The following is a 16,233-nucleotide window of genomic DNA, read 5'->3' as shown; positions in this document are numbered from 1 at the left end:
TAATTATATATATTGTTTTCCATTTCCTGGATTAAACGAACAAAGTTTTGTCACTCATAACACGGTGACTACGTCACTTATCGGGTCATTTCGATTAATAACTAGTTCATTGACCAGCTTTAAATCAATGTCGCCTTATAATCCAAAACGCACGCATTTGTAGTTATATTCATACCACATATATAAAAAAAAATTTCCAGGCCCAAAGGGACTTTTTTTATCGAGAGCACGATTACTGAGGTGCAAACACTGTTCAGGTTTGAGAAATCGCACATGAGGAATGGAATTGAAATGTAATTTCACAGAAGGATTTCAGGTTTACGAACTTGTAGGTAGATTTAATAATACATTAGAGTTACGATGACCTGCCTTAATCCCATGCTACATGCAGTTAGTATATTACTAACAATGTTAGTTGTTACATATATTACTTAATAACATTACAAGGGTTGAAGAGAATATCTAACATACGGCGGTATTGTACAACTTTTCCATTTTATATTTATCGGATATTTCGTAACTATGACAACCAAGAGGCGTTCGGTGTCGGTATTAAGACACTTTACACATATTTATCTCCTCACTTCAACATTATATTCATATTCCACACATTCATATATATATATATATATATATATATATATATATATATATATATATATATATATATATATATATTATTTCTTTCAAATTAATGAATCCGACAAATTGAGTTCGTACGTTGCAACATTTTACATGAGAAAATTCCGATATATCGCACATATATAAATTCGACTAATTACTCGCGCATAATGATAAAATTAGTATTCTCAAATATTTTATTAAATTGGGAGACATTTAATTAGCATGGGAGGCACGTAAGCACATAATATGTATAAATATATAGTTCTAAAATGTTAACACTATTTTTGGGCCCAGAACAACTACATCAACATCTACATTTGTGCTTACTAATGGAACAAAGGCAGAAAATGACTGGCAACTGGCGGGAATTCTGAACGAATAATGAAAAATAAATTGTATCGTGTACTGAATCATCGCTCACAATTACAGTGGGTCGAAATATGATGGTAAAACGTTCCCTTAACATTCCACATCAACGAATACCTCCATGAATCATGCCTCGCGACATCTTAGTTGGTAAATCAAATTCAAATGATATATGTTGAATGGTTCGTATTTGTCAATTTCAATACTGGAGGGGGAAAGTTAAAAATTTTTTTAAATCTTGGAGAGAATAAAGTGATAGAGAAGAGAGAGAAAAGCGGCGTCAAAGGAATAAGCTAGGACACTAAAACTACGAAGATATGTGGTTGAATTTAGACATACAACAATCCACAGCCAAATATACTTTCATATGCCGAAAAAAGGTGGCCTACTAAAATGCGTAGCCTAAGATAAATATCTCCAAGTGCATGACGAATCCGTGCCCTCACTGGGATTTTCATAAATACAAAGGCTTTAGGGAAATCCCACTCCACACTGTATGCGGTCAATCGCCATTGGAGACCCCGGCCCTACCGGAAGTGTCAGTGTGGTGTCTAATTTAGACTTTCTATATAAAAAATTATCCGACTCCTCAGAAACCGAGAAGAGTTACGAGGAAAGTATGGAAAACTAGACTAAAGTTGATAAAATAGAAAATTCTAACTAGGATTTGCAAAATTAACAAAAAATTTAAATAAAAATAAAATTTGTACTAGTAAGTTATGTGCCAAATCTTACTAGTAGCTATCCCATCTGCAAGGGTGCCAACCTTGAGCTATCGTTTAATTTCAATAGCTATCTAGTTTAAAACTAAGGAAAATGAAAATATTCGGAAGGGGAAGATCGACACTTGGGTACGGAAATACGAGAGTCTACTCTAATAAATTTGCCTATATTATTCGATCCTATCCACTTCGTCACCTCTGCGGACAATAGTAAACTTAATCAGGTAACGTGGAAAAAAGTTTGAAGTTACAGAGTGATATCGCAAATATACACTGAATGAATAATTTTAAATTGTATAGAGTCTACAAACGGTTATTCTAGTTTGTAATTAACTGGAGAATATCCGGAATTATTTGCCATATGACTATTATTCGTATCATCAGGCCGGTTGATCAGTTAGCCAGTATATTCACTATTTAATGTCAAGCCACGAAGTGAAAACACCATCCATAATTTTTACGTAACACGCTGGTGTATATATATTACCATTACTCACTTATTCATTTATATATTTATTTATTTTCTATAACGTCGATTTATTTTCAGACACCCTACATTTTATCATTACGCCCAGACTGTTCAAAGCAGTCTTATTATCTATATTAAAATAAATTATTATAGCACATTAACTAACACGCGTGATTTTATATGAACTGAATATGAATTTCTTTCACAGCAATCTACTGTATATTTCACTTCACGGCTTCGAATTTATTCTGAATACAACGAGAATTCAATATTATTGACTACATGCAGTTAAATTTCTGGAAATGTCAAGAATGAAATCGTTCACAGAAAGCAACGGAAAGAGAATTCGTAACTGCAGCCTGGCAACAAAAATAATGCCACATAGACAAACCTCGAGTTAAGTGAAAACGAGAAGTGTAATATTGTTAATAATTTGATTACTAGACTATATAAATAATTGTGCTTTTCTGGAAAGTTAATTTACGATGTGAATTATCTAAATACCTATTCTTATGGGCAAGAACTAATATTTACCCATCATTTATGACAAAAAGGGGTCATTGTCGTGTTGGCCAGTTCACTAAGTATTTGAGTAACAAAACACTAGCGGCGAATAATTCTCAACTCGGACGTGACGGCGTTAGTAGAATGAAAACAATCTTTGCACGATTAAATATTCTTTGAACTCTGTTATCGTCTAGCTATAAGTAATATACGGTACAGAATTAACTATAAATTTTAATTATGAATCAATGTGCTTACTATAGGGGACCAAAGGAGATGAATATTCAATAAACAACAATACACTGTCCGTAATTAAATAAATCATACTTTCACTCACATATGACTACGGTCAAAATACTAAATTATATACACACACATGCATGCTACATAGTAAATACACAAAGAAAACAAATATCAATACATATCACTACATATGTAAATCATGTTATCACACGAAATCACTATATGCACACTGAAACAAATTACTGTTTTCTCCATTTTAAATTGGCTCTATAAACTGGGGTAAAAGAAACGGAATACTCAGAGCCCAATGGTCCTACTACTAATTAGATCATGGTTTTCCAAATACTTTTAATGCCCCATGAAGGACATATTAAAGCTACTAATGGTAAGGGTCTCTTTCCTGAAGGGAAAAGAACCCTAACAGAAAATCATTCAACCCTTCTCTGTCAGAAGCTGTGATCAACTCAGGAATAAATGAGAGTCCCTGTTAGCGTTTACACTGACATAATAAGAATCATCCTAACTACAGTAAAATAATATACCGCCATGTAAAAAAAAAAATCGCGTAAGCTACGTATGCTGAACTATAAGTGGACAGGCCTATCGTACCCTACACGAATTTGGAGGGGTAGAAAGGATATTCTAAATGTTTAAATTCACTAAATCTTCATTTGAAACTCACTTGAAACTGAGAATTAATACACTGCACTGTAAATCCTGTCTATATGCACTAACATGGCGTTCCTGATTTAAACTTCATATTTTACGGTTTTCTGACTGGTTTAGAATGAAATTTGAATACTATGAGACTCTCAATGGCTTCTTGAATGGGTTATTACTTAACTGAAACTAATTTTACCTTGATTTTACTGCTTTTCCCATGAAAAAGCCAATATGTGTCGGAGCGAAACTGACGTTGTCTTGAACGACGCCATTCCCAAGTAGAGAATGAGAAGAATCGCGCCTTAATACTAGCGCTTTGGAAATAGTCCCAATCAGAACAAAGAGGCTTGGCGGCGGAAAAATATAAAACGAATGAAAAATAGTAAAAACTGGATGAAACCGGATTTTGGGAGGATAAGGGCATCTCAGAGGGACGAAAGGGGTCTAAATTATTCTGCCAAATATAAAATTGGTGGATAATTTCAAGAATGTCTGTCCAATTGCAGGCCTATATTTTCATATAGCATTAAGGTGTATAATTTCAACACTCATCCATTTGAAATGCCCATATACAGGGTTTACGTTAAAATAATGTATAAATAAAGATATTATTCCCCAAAATATAATTCCTACTAGGTTAATCAAAGCTTCCACATTAATTTTGATTTAAATAAAGATCAAATGAATTTACTATATGGATCGAAAAATATATTTCGAAAAATCGTATAGTGCAGTACGTTCAAAAAATACTGGGCTCCTCCCAAAAAAAAAAAATTCATTACACCGACTGTAATGGTACATTACACTAATATAAAATGTAATATGCAGTTTTTCAGTTTCCGTAATACTAAATAATCTGTTATATCCTTTGTGTTCTTGTTTCTTTGTAAGTTGATAATAGTAGCACCCCTAAAATCCACGTCATCTCAATTATTCTGAAGAAGAATGATAAACAAAAAGAAGACAGTCAAACAGACGACAATTGCAACAAGAAAAGGGATTGGTGTTGTAAAACATCGAAAATTTTGTGTAAAACACTGCTCATAAAACAAAACTGACATGAGTTTAAGAAATGTCATCGAAAAAAGCTTCCATAAAATCTTTTAGGTCAAAGAACTGCAACACAAATGCGGCACTGCAAAACTGCACCTCTTAACATCAATTTGTATCCAAATTCTTACAGAATACGACACAAACAAACACAGTCTATAGCTGGGACTACCAAAGTTTTACAAACTTACCATGATTGCTAAGTCAGTCTGCTGAATCATACGGGGCGAAAAATTGTACACTCTTGGTGGATAATTCGCCATATTTGTTGCGTACTGCTGCATGACAATGTGTCAGACATCCTGTGTAACGAGGAGCATTGTGTATTTTGCCAGAAACCGCGAGAATGGGGATCGCGAAAAAAGGGAAAGGGTGGATCATGGGAATCGCTGGTAACATGTGTCAGTAGAATTGCTGAACGTGCCATTAAAGAAGCAGCTATTTGAAAGAAAGATGAATCACTACTGTTACATATTTGAGATATGGAGCAGCCAAAATAAGGTACCACAACTTGTCCCGTAAAGACTATAGAAGTGTCTCGACACAAACCTAGTTAAAATGAAACATTCAAAAAATGCTTACAGGGCACATGAGAAAGCTTTCATGCACATTTGTTCATATGTCCAGCGGACATAATTAAGGAGCATCTAAATCCTAAATCCTGTACCACAAAGTTCGGTCATCTTTGGCGCATTCACTTGTGACTTCTAGTTGTGCGTGTCAGGACGTGTTTTAATGCTTCTGCGATTTGTCAAATGGCTGACGTTAAGAAGCAACGGATTTGCATCAAGTTCTGTCAAGTTAAAGAAAACTGCAGCCGAAACCCATTGCATGCTGAAAAAGGCATTTAGTGAGAGTGTACTGAGTCTAGCAAGAACATTTGAGTGGATCAAGCGTTTCAAAGAAGGCTGCGAATTTGCGGAATATGACAAACAATCTGGTCGACTGTCATCATTCACAACACCGGAAATGCTCAAGAAAGTGCTCATATGATTCGTGAAGATAGAAGGCAGACAATTCACGATGTTTGTAACAGACTTCGACTGTCGTACGGTACTTGTCAACGAATTCTACCCAATGAACTGAACATGAGACGAATTGCAGCGAAGTTCGTCCCTCGCCTTCTCAGCATCGACTAAAAAGCCTCAGGATTCAGATGTGTGCTGAGCTGCAATAAAGAGTTCGAGAGTGTCCAAACTTCTTATCCAGAGTCATTACAGCTGATGAATCTTGGGTCTATGGTTATGAGCCGGAAACGAAGCAGCAATCATCACAATGGAAGACGCCATTCTCTCCAAGGCAGGAAAAAGCTCCACAAGTTTGCAGCAACATCAAGTCGATACTGAATTTTTTTCGTCATTCAAGGAATTGTGCATAAGGAGTTTGTTCCATCTGGTCAGAATGTCAACGAGAAGTTTTACTGCGAGGTTTCGAAGAGACTGAGGGAAGATATTGGGAGCAAATGGCCAGAGCTATGGCAAACGAAAGATTGGTTACTGCTCCATGACAACGCATCCGAGCACACCTCGCTCGTTGTGAGCGAATTCCTGGCCAAACTCAACATGGCAACGGTCCCCCACCCTCCCTACTCCCCTGACCTAGCCCCGTGTGACTTCTACCTGTTCCCGGAAATGCAACTCGCGTTGAAAGGGTGACGTTTAGATTCCATTAAAGATGTCAAAGTCTAATCGCAACGGGTCCTGAATACCCTTCACCCTGCGGACTTCTAGAAGTGCTTCCAAAAGTGGAAACAACGTTGGGATCTTTTCCGGAGGGGACTACTTTGAAGATGACGGAAGATATTAGGACGTAAGATTATTTTTCTGATTTTTACAATGATATTCTTGGAAGCACCTAATATACTCTAGTAATATATACATTACTAGAGTAGGTTAATGTAAATAAAATTTCCACACGTAATTGTGTATTTGCATTGCTTGATTATTATAAAGAAATCGAATAGATATTGATTATGAGCAGCATTTTATTTTTCAAATACGTGTGTCTGAAATTACATACAGCATGACAAGTAAACGCTTACAGTCTATTTCATAAAGCTTAACTAGATTGCAAGTGCCTATTATACCGACATCTTGTTAAATAATATTATATTAACTAAAGTAGACACTCCTCGTCCAGTAAATGTTAAAATTAACGAAAATATATTTGAAACATTCAATACATAGGTACAATCGCCCAACTGATGGCTCGGGAAACTTGACGTAACGCGTTCGCCTCCGGAGTGATGGATCTCTGATTTGCGGTGAACACCATCATCTCCGTATGTTTTCATGATGTTCTCTCCTTTCCTCCCACATTCTCATTCCACTAATTATTTAATAAAAACTCACTTTCATTCACCATTCATGTCCTTTAGAATAAATAGTGTAACCATTGCACTAATGATAACGCTAAGAGGGTCAAGGGGATGGGCATCAACCAGTGGCATCGTCCTCCCCCCCGAGACATGTTGGAATGTAGGTATAAGCTAAACATTATACGTAAAACTATTTTTGATATAGAAAAAAAAATCGCTGCCTCCCCAAGAAATAAAAACTAGCATCATCATTGCCTGGGACAGTAAACTAGAAATTTATTTTACGTTTTTATTTATTTATGTAATATTGGTGTGGTGGTAGATAGCCAATAGTAATACTGTGATTGCAACGAAAGCATCATTAAAGCTTTTGATGAAATCGGTACGAAAGGTTTTGAGTAGCCCTTGCTAAATTATATTTATTCTTTTAGCACATTGCTAATTTGTAACTCTCTATTCAAACCGGAAGTGATTCAAATTAATCATTTTCCGTTCCAACTTTTATCCCCATACAACGAAAACGTAAACATATGGCATCACGTTTTTTTTTTGTTTTTTTTTTTTTTTTTCGAAAATGGCTCAGCGTCTCAAGGCAATGCACCATGACTATCCTGAACATTCTACCAAAAGCGGAAGTAATTCAAATTTAATATTATCTCCGGTTTCAATACTGACTTCCACAGAACAAAAACAGTAAGAAATATCGGCATTTTGTGTTCTGCAATCGATTCATTGCCCCAAGAGTAAGTTTTATTTTCTTGATTAACCTTTATTCAAAACGGAAGTGGTTCATATTAGACATTTCCAGTTTCAACACTTATTACTATAGAACAAAAATGGTAATAGATAACGGCAAACTGTTTGCTGCAATCGATTCAGTATTTTGAAGAGATCATATCGTCACAACCCACAACACTACCAAAACCGGAAGTGGTTGAAATTTACTACTACTTGCGGTTTCATTACTATTTACTGAACTTTACTGTTACTGATTCTGTAAAGCAAAAATGGTAAGAGATATCGAGATAAGCTTTATATAATCTATTCAGCTTCACAAGAGTAGGTTATGTCTCGTCCCTAAATCATCTAGTCAATCCGGAAGTGATTCAAATCAACGATTTTCGGTTTGAACCTTTATCGCCATAGAACAAAAAACAGTAAGGCGCAGTAATAACTTTTTGATCTAGATTCAGTGTCTGAGGAACATGTTATGTCTTATTAATCTAATGCGATCAGTATGACAGATTAGTCTTATTAATCTAGTGCAACGAGTAGTTATAAATGGTCTGCTTCAAGTTTGAGGGGTGCGGGGCAGGGTGGCTCGGTGGTAGAGCGCTTACCTTTGGTGCATGGGTTCCCAGATTCGATCCCCGGCCAAGTAAACTTGTGATGAGCAACATTGTGTCCGTGGGTTTTCTCTGGGAACTCCCTTCCCTTCCACTTTCTCATTCTACCAATTCTCCCATCATTCATTCATTTGCTTTAATCGTCGTCTCCTTTAGTCTAAAGGGCAAAATTGTGGGACGTTAAACTTAAATATTTAATTTAATTTCATTTCTTGCTTCAAGTTCGAGTATTGAATTCCCATAGTTCTAATGTCTAGTGTAGTTTCACCTGTGAAATGAAACTTACATGTTAAATGTTAAAGGGAGGATTTAGGAATTAGATTTCTGGGTTTTCGACGTCTATGACCATGTTAGTCCTACGAGAGATAACTCCCTCGGCGATCACACTATCCGAGGAAAGGGAAGAAAGAAAAGTTTGAGGAAGGAAGAAAGCGACCTGAGACCTATGTGCTAGGTATCATCCCGGCATTAATCTGGTATGAATGAGGGAAAACCCAAGAAAATCTTACTCAGGATAGCTGTCTTGAAAAAAGTTTTTACACTTTTCCAACCGGGAATCGAACCCTCGACCGCTTGCATAAGAAGGGAAAGGGTTAGCGATTACGCTACGCGAGACTACCTTGTTAAATATTAAAACTAGATACAACAAAACTTAATTTTCACTAAGTGAAGGATAGAGTTATAGAAGAAAATCAGTAATATCAAGCTATTAAAATTTCAGTTCATTTCAAAGAAAACATAAAAGTAGTTCCGTATTTAAATCAATGGGCTAGAAAACAAAGAAAAATGCGCTTAACACTGTCAAATAAATGCATACACACATACCCTACTTTATATCATCACCCTTTAGTTGAGTTGATTAGATTTTAGCGCCCCGATCAGCACCGAGGCTATATTGTACGTGGACCTACAGCTTAATGTGGAATCCGAACCACATGAACTTCTGCCGGGAATCAAACCCGGATCTCCCAAGCTAGAGGCGCGTACGCTAACCGCTTAGTCACGAATTCATATCACGCTTCAGAATTTTAGATGTTAAGCACTATAAATATAGGTAACTTATATATTTGGTAGTAGGTAACTTACATAGATAACTATAAATATATATATTTGAATTTTACGCCCAACAACTATACTCCTTAGGCTAAAGGATACGATGAGAAATGAATGAATGAATGAATGATGATGATGATGATGATGATGATGATGATGATGAAATGAGTGATAACGGAAAAATATGTAACACTTATATCCTGATGGCGTTTCGAACCCGCAAGACAGTTCTTGTAGTCATTAGCCTTATAACCTCTTTGAACGTTAGACTATGGATCATGGCATTTGCCCGAAATTATTTTGAAAAAGACCCTGACCCTACGAGATGACCAGATAGCTAATTAGATTAAGCAAAATCATACATAATAAGAAACGTTCAATGAAACATTAACAATATTGAAATTGTACGTAGGCTACTTTCTGATGAATTCCTTTGTAGACAGCGACCTTAAACTCTTTCAGTTGATCTACAGATGTAATCAATCTTTTCAGCCATTAACGTGTAAAGAAGGAAGAAATTAAAACAATTGCTGACCCAAAAATGAATTGTGTCAACCATGACCTCGGACTAATAAAAAAAAAAAAAAAAAAACTGAATAGAAAAGAAAAAGAAAAGTAAATAATCTGGACACAGTACGACACTTAAGTTGCTACAATGTTTTGACGACATATTTGTTAAGTTTGCGTGTTTGGAAAAACGTATAGCATATAACCAACTAGCCGAAAGTAGTGGAAGGTCGTAAGTCAAGATTCTTCAGGTGAAAGTGTTATAGGACGTTGGACATGAAACACTTTATTCGGAGCGTTGAAAGAATGGGGGAGAGGAGGAGGACCTAAAAGAGAGAGAGAGAGAGAGCGAGAAATACTGAAATTGATCCAGATTAAATAATCATTGAAATAATAATACCTGTTTGCCAGTAATAGAGACAAGTTGATTAGGTAAGAGGTTAAGAGTATAAAAAGACGCATTTTTGCGTGTCCATGTTAAGACAGAGATTGTGTTGAGTACGTGCGTACGAGTTCACCAAAGAAGAGTCAAAAGACAAAAACAGCTTCACCATGAAGTTTCTGGTGAGTGTTTTGTTTTTAAAACAAAAGATAACTACGAATTAGTGAATTTATATATTTAAAAAAAAAAGACTCCAGTACATTTTTGTTTTGTTATGATCATACTGACCATGAAAAAATCACTGAATTGAAATCTTTACAAATAGTTTCTCGCTTCAGTGAAATGTTTACAATAAGAATACGATTTTTTTGTCACGTGTTTTGGCATACTTAAAACCATCCTTCTTGTTCATGTGTCATAAGAAAATAGTAGAAAAAAGTGTGTATTTCTACAGAAAAACAGCAGGAACCTGTAGGTGTTGGGACAATTAGTGATATGGTGCACTTACATTACTTTTAATACATGATTTTTGAATTTAAAACATATAATGTTATCTTTTATTTCAATTGTCGAAATTTTCACACTTAAGAGATACACCTTGACAAACACAACATTTGAAACCAGTGGCGTATATAAGGAAGCTTCCAGGCTTAAACCCCCGAAAGTGAAATATCTTCCAGAATTTTCACATTTCGAGGAATAAAGTTAGCAAACCTCCCGAAACAAAATCGTAAATATGCCATTATTTGAAACATAAAATATTTGTTTAAATTTGTGCTTTGCAGAAGTCGGAGATATTTGAAGATGTCTCTAGACCACTGGTGGTTCTTAAGTGATGTCACATCGGCAAAAATTTCAATTTTATCCCTACAAGTTAAGGGAAGACAGTTTATCTAATGTACTAGTATTTATAAATAACTTTCTGAACCTGTATGAAGCTTCCTCTCGTGACTTGTAGAGATAAAATTTAAAATTTTACTAATGGGATTTCCCTCCAGAGCCTCCACTCCTGTAGATGTGTGTAATTATTCGAATTTAGCGAGTAAGGTAAGTCAATTCTTCCCGAAATTATATGTTGATGTGAAACCAGTATAACCAGTGTACTAATTAATAAGTTTACTTACTTTTATTCGATACTATAGGTTTAATATGTTCGCTATATTAGCAAAGAGTGTCCACCAGTTAGGAAGCGTGCAGCCATTTGACATAAATTTGCTTCTTTTGTTTAAAATATTATTGTCGTTGAGTGTTCTTCTCAAGGTAGCTTCTATCCCAGTTACCGTATCGTAGTTAGATGATGCCACTAATCCAGAAGGGATCGGGAAGGGTGGCTGTTTTATTTTCCTTTCGGTTCAGATAGGTATAGAATAGTTAATTAGATTTGAGTTTAACATCCCTTTCAGCAGCAAGGCTATATGGGACATGGAACTATAGCTTAAAGTGGGATCCGAACCACATGTGCTTCTTCCGGGAATCGAACTCGGACTCCCATGCCTCAAATATGTATATATGCTCCTCAAATACGTGAGTTAAACACACAGTAACTTAGTTATTGCATACACAGAGACTGTAACCTTCATTCTTAATCTTCGCTTGGACCCTACATAGAACTGAAAATTAAGTTGTAGGGTCCAAGTGAAGATTACGAATGAAGGTTACAGCTACTGTGTATGCAATAACTGAGTTACTGTTGTTTTTAAAAGTAAGTTATTTATTTACTTTTAAGACAAGGCATGTTATTCATATTTATTCAAGCTCTTTCACCCGCTTTGCTTTACAAAAGATCTATAAATACACCCTCTGCAAATTTTCTTTATCCAACTTAAAATGTAGTTTGCAATTAAAATATGGAAAAGACAAACATTTCATTCATTTATTGGAAATAAGGGTTGACAGATTCGTTTTCGGAACGAAGTACGCGAACTGACCCTGTACTTGAACTGCTGTAAACCTACTTTCTACTTCTAGAATTAGATCTCAGTCTGTCTTAAGTGTAAAGGCTCGTATCCTTCAATTCCGTTCTGTATTTAACACAGAAAGAATTGGGGGTAGGGGATGCAACGAACGTACAATTGTTCTTCTATGGTAGGTAAAGATAATAATCCCTACCTAATAAGGCCTTGTAAAGCAGCTATCCCAAGTCGTTTTATTGCAATGATCCGTTCGTTCCAGCATTAAAGATCATGTGTGAATGGCAAGATGCGTCAGTGAACTATTTGTTTCAAGAGAATGAAATGCATCAATGTCAAAATAATCAAAATAAATACACGTGTATTGAAGCATCGCTGTAATTCGCTTTGGCTTCCTTCGTTTTATATGTATCCTTTATTAGATTTTTTTTTTTCTGAAAAATCAATCACAAGAACAGAATCGTATATCATACGAGTTCAGCGATATCCGATCTGGATCAAACGTGGAATATGGTAAAAGAACTTGACTTCAGGTAGAACTTTGTGAAACACTATGATGTACATTCCTTTTGTTCGTAAAGTTATCTTACCGAACATAGAATAAAAATCAAATAGAGGACGACTTTTTTTTACAAGTATGCGTAAGTTTCAACTAGTCGTTTGGAGAATATATTAGAACAACAATTTTTCTAGGATGGTAATATGCGGTAAACTTATTACCATTTATTAAAAATAAAATAAATATATCTCTTTGGAAGTATATTACTGTTTCTTAAAAATTATTATTAATATTTCTTTGTTGTTATTACCGTTTTGTTTAGCTTTCCATTTCAGTAACAAAACTTAATCGGGGAGAATCTCCTGATCAAAGTGGGATCCTAACCACAACTCGAATTCGTACCCAAGGCAAGAATTCCCACCAGGAATCGAGCTCGGGACCATAAATTAACTCGCTACTAGGAGGCACAATATTTATGAAGGAATATATTACAAATACAAATGTGATTATAAAGAAAAAGTTTATTTGTAATCATACTGAAAATATATACACATTTTCTTTCCTGCAATTATTCACGTAATTACATTTGTAGCTATATTATTTTTCATTCTTTCTTCTCGTTCTTGCAGGTATTGCTTGTTCTTATTGCTTTCGCCACCATTGCCTTTGCCCAACAGCAACAACAACAACAGGAATCTACAAAGACAAAGAGAGGCATCCTAGGCCTAGGTTATGGTCTTGGGCTTGGCTACGGTTATGGTTACGGTTACGGCCTTCCTTATGGCTATGGCTATGGATTAGGTCTTGGTTATGGTCTCCCATTGGCTGCTGGACTGCCCTATGCTCCCTACGGTCTTGGATATGGTTACCTATGAGCTGTGTTGTAACATGGTAAGTAATGTTGGTAAATATTACTAAATAAACTGGTATTTTTTACTTGTTTACAGCAATGACGACTCTTGAGGGACATCGCATCAATAATAATAATAATAATAATAATAATAATAATAATAATAATAATAATAATAATAATAATAATAATTGTTACCCTTACAAACTAAGGTAAGAAACCTTTACACTACTTCAAAAAGCAGTATACAAAAAAGTTATACATTAAATAGTTAGTTTGTAATGACAATATTTACATTTTAACCGATGGAAGTTTCCTCAAGGGCCACCATTGCTTGCAATCTACCTTTTTTGTTCCATTTACTCATCTTAAAAATTCTTCGTCCAGCATCTTAATTGATACCAGGATTTCAAGGATTCACTGTAGGGTCAGGGAATATGAAATGAAATTCATAAGTAACACTTCACGAAATAGTTAAAAGTTTAATTTCTCCATTCAATAAATACATGGTGCAAATTGGTACCTAAATAAATGAACTAATATTTCGTTTTCAAGCAACCTTGAACTTGTCACTTAAATGATAACTTTTCATGCCGCTTATAATGTTATTTGTTATATTGTTACATAATTAAAAGTATTAAGTTAAAAAAGAAAATCTCTGCAGTGCTTTTTTTTTCACCTTGGAATTACGAAACAACGCCAAGTTCATGGAAACAGCATTCCTAAAGAGATCAACTATATAAATCTTTCGTGTAAACTAAGGCATAATATTCAATACAGTATATCAAGGTCAGAGCTGCTTTGTTCAATTAGATTTTTAAACAAATAAAAGGCGATACTTATATAATTTTCAAACATTTCCTTCTATAAGATATATATATATATATATATATATATATATATATATATATATATATATATATATATATATATATATAATATTGAGGAATGCGCTGAAATACGAATACACACGTTTTCTAGGGCCTCATATGATTTCGTCAACTCAACACAGAGCAATATTTGCGTTTCAGTTAGCAATAATTCATTTCTAGTAACTCGTGTAATTTTTTGCTGCGCTGGGTTCTATTACGATTGCAAATTTGCATAGATCTAACAATATTTAAAAATAACCTTGTTCCTTTAACAGTCTTTAAACAAATTTCTTACCCATACATGCACATAATACTAAAGAAATATTCTTTTCGAGAAGGGGATTCAAAAGGAAACAGTAATGATTAGAGGTCTCAGAACGCTGTGAACCCTTCATCCAGTTCACAGCGTTCTGAAACCTCTAAAGAAATATATATAGGCTGAACCTGAAAGGTGTGCACATACTTCGGAAGGTGATTCATGACATCAAAAGAGGACAAAAAGTCCTCTTGTATGTTGTCGAATTCCGCGTCGTGTCGTATACGAGTGATAGAGGTGCCAACTTGGAATCGAAAATCGAATCGTGACAATTGCAACGGAACAGAAAGGTGTTCACATACTTCGGGAGGTGATTCGTAACATCAAAATAGGACAAAAAATCGTTGCATGTCGACGAATTCCGCGTCGCGTGCACATCTTTCTATTTCGTTCCAATATTCAGGATTCGGGTTCCAGTTCTAAGTTGGCACCCCCGTCACTCTTGCACGACGCGGAATTCGACAATATGCAAGAGGATTTGCTTATCTTCTTTTGACGGACGAATCACCTCCCGGACTTTGTGCACATGTTTCAGGTTCACCCTATATATATGTATGAGGGAGAGAGAGAGAGAGAGAGGGAGAGAGAAAGAGAGCGGTGGTATTGATAAGACAAGAGAAACATCAGAGTATTTCAGAGTATTTCATTGAAAAGTACTTAAAAAAAAACTTATTAAATTAGATGTATTAGGTACTTGAGAGTTAAGAATTAATATTCTTATTTTATCACTGAATTTCCATTGTTAGTGAAACTTCCTTATTTTTGATTCAGTTGCTTTATCTACTTCAATTATTTATTTTCCAGAAATCACCACATATAATCCCTTCGAGTTTTGTAGCCCTCATTGTAGTGTATTCTTGTGCTGTAGTCACTGTACGTTTGTTTTAATATTAGACATAGATTTAATGCATATAATAGATTCATATTAGATTTAAATTTTATTGACTAAAGTTAATTCTCTTTTTCTTTTCTAGCTCAAAACCAATTTCCACTCCTTTGCATTCAATTCAACAAGGAAATGCAAAGTTTATATCTTGTGCTGCACTCTGAGAGTATGATTACTTTACAAGATTGCAGTAAAGTTTATATATTGTAGAAAGGTTATATCTTTCACAATTTATGTACAAGTTATGTATATAAATAATAACATATGATGCTTCAATAAAATATTTTGAAGTTATACCTAATTGGTATATTTATTTAATATGTTTATGTATTGCATATCCAGTCAGAAAAGAAACACGATTGTTTGTTCATATTATATATATATATATATATATATATATATATATATATATATATATATATATATATATATATATATATATATATATATATATATATATATGTGCCGCATTCATCATGTCAATAACAGACTGGACCTAGTCACTTCCTATCTATGTACTTAGAATCCCATTATAATGCACGGGATGATGTCTGTTCTTCAACAGAAAAGTGAAACAACCTCAGGGTATTCAACAGATCATACTGAAGAACGACTTCTCGATCTGTTTACTCTCTTCGTTCAGGCTTCTCTTCA

At 34.8% G+C, this 16,233-nt stretch overlaps 1 long non-coding RNA gene across 1 annotated transcript; it reads left to right on the top strand.

The window, feature by feature from the left end:
* The first annotated feature begins 10,274 nt into the window (after nucleotides 1–10,274).
* On the top strand, nucleotides 10,275–15,880 carry LOC145694988 (uncharacterized). The gene is made up of 3 exons (XR_014133092.1): nucleotides 10,275–10,428; nucleotides 13,285–13,546; nucleotides 15,668–15,880. It is a non-coding gene; the product is annotated as an uncharacterized LOC145694988 (long non-coding RNA).
* Nucleotides 15,881–16,233: the final 353 nt, after the last annotated feature.

The sequence above is a fragment of the Thermobia domestica genome, chromosome 9 (genome assembly GCF_964235325.1).
Source record: "Thermobia domestica chromosome 9, izTheDome1.hap1.1, whole genome shotgun sequence".
Classification (NCBI taxonomy): domain Eukaryota; kingdom Metazoa; phylum Arthropoda; class Insecta; order Zygentoma; family Lepismatidae; genus Thermobia; species Thermobia domestica.
This window is presented reverse-complemented; position numbering and strand designations above follow the sequence as displayed.